We start from the raw sequence: 2,327 nt of genomic DNA on the forward strand, positions 1-2,327 counted from the left end.
TTGGAATGCGAGTGCTGACATTAGAAAGATAACAGAAAGGAATCCAACATCCTAGCGATAACGCTTGTTTTTTGTCTCCATAGGGTCAGCAATGTTGAGGAGAAAACTCGACCCATGCATTGCTGCATTGGATTATGCAATTCTCTTTTATCTGAATAATATAGAAGGTCTAACTGAAACCGCTAATCTGGAACCAAAAACAATTAATATATCCCAGAGAATTGAAATGAAATGAATTGAAACTCTTATCTCAGTCAGTTGTGCAGAAATCTTTCAACACAATTTAAGTTTATTCAAAACCCCTTGGTGAAAGATTGAGATTTGTGGGAGCGGTTCGAGGATCTGGCCTCAGATCGGTTCGGGAATCGGAATCGGAGACAGAATAAACCGCGACGTTTGACTGCTAGAAAACTACTGTTTATTGTTTACTCCACCAGGGTGCGAGACCGCCATTTTTAAGAATCCATCATCTTGTGGATTCCATTGTGGATACACGATAGATGTTGGCTCCTGTCAGATGCATTAGGTGGGATTAGGGTTGCCATATACGTGGTTCACTCTATTTTCTCTCCCTCTCTCTCCCCTTCGTCCAGGGGTGCATCAACACGCACCGCTACATAACCCCCCTCAGTTACACCAGAAATCTTACTCTATGCCCTGATGGGGTAACTACAGTTTTTCTATCGTTCACAGAATTAAGGTCGATATCAAGATCACAAGTGTATGCTGGTTTTATGCGATCAATGGATATACCTACGTTGTGTCTTTCCATTTACCAGAATATCCATCAATTTGCTGTACCGAGATACTATTTTGAACGGTCCTTCATTTGGCTGAACCAGCGGCTTCTTCACTGCATCGATCCGCACGAAAACGTGTGTACACTTGTCCAAATCGCGATTGACGAATAAAACTCTATTTTGATGTGTAAATGAAGTAAATAAAAAGAAAATCGGGGTAAGTACTGTTCCTTTGAATTCCACTAAGAATTTGCATCCTTTGACAGATACGTATTTCGACCTCAACTGTAAGGTCGTCTTCAGTGTCTTGTACTTGACTCGTCAAGTCGAGTCAAGTACAAGACACTGAAGACGACTTTACAGTTGAGGTCGAAATATGTTTCTGTCAAAGGATGCAAATTCTTAGTGGAATTCAAAGGAACAGTACTTAACCCGATTTTCTTTTTACTTACAGACCTTACAGATATTCCCCTAACAAGCCCAGGTTAATCATCATCAGTGTAAATGAAGCTGGACAAAAAGGTGGTTAGACAAATCACATCAAACTGGGATGTACTTCCCCATACGAGGTGATCCTCAAGACAAAAAGGCAGGAAAAACACAAGAAACATCAACAACTTGGTCTCAGGGTAAGAAATCTCATCATCTAAACACTGGTTTATTAAATGGATACTGTATCCGAAGATACGTACCATTTACAAAAGATCGGAACAATCCATACCCAAGTAACATTTTAATGGCCAATTAGTTATGTAGAAGTTTGCAGAACCTTCATTAAACCTAATATCTTTTACAGGCATATCTCGACAGTACGTACACCACCGCTTCGTTTAGTGTACGTACTATTGAATCACACATTTTTATTTCAAATTTCATTTTCAAATCAAAGAGTGTTATTTCTAGAACGTCAGGATTGCCAAAAAATTGCATGTGGCCTAAGGGTCCGTTTATTAATTATGTAATTTTGCTTGTTTAGGATCCTATCTTTATTGGAAAAATCTTCTTGTGCTCTGGGGATGCTTCGTAGAGGCATCTCGTCTCTGGGAACTTAAATTGATTTTGTTAGAGTTGTCTTTTAGAACCATCCAAACTGGTCTAGGTATAATCAAATCCTCAGTTGGATCTTGTTATAGAAACATTCTAGATGTATTTTCTCCTGCAATATTTATTGCCGTGATATTTTCAAAATCTTCTGAACATTGCTCTTTATAGGACTCCTCCAAGAGTTTATTTTTTTTTTACGAGAAGAGATTCCTAGAGGTATCCTGGAGCTTTTGGGGGAATCCCGGAACTCTTGGAATATTCAAGGAAAAATTACTTGATGAATCTTAAAAAGAATTCCTGTAGGAATCTTGGAATGAATTCATGGAGAAATCCCGGAACGAAATTCCTGGAGGTATTTGGGCTTCCAGATGATATTCCTGGAAATTCTAGCAACTTCACCCAGAATTTCTCTGGGAGTTCTTTCGGAAATGGTATCAGAAATTCTTACCGAGATTTCTTCAAAAACTCCTTGCAACGATCCGTAAGGATTTATTCCTGGAATTTCATACGAGATTCTTCCCGGAGTATCTTCTGGGAATTCTT

Source organism: Aedes albopictus, chromosome 3 (genome assembly GCF_035046485.1).
Source record: "Aedes albopictus strain Foshan chromosome 3, AalbF5, whole genome shotgun sequence".
NCBI lineage: Eukaryota > Metazoa > Arthropoda > Insecta > Diptera > Culicidae > Aedes > Aedes albopictus.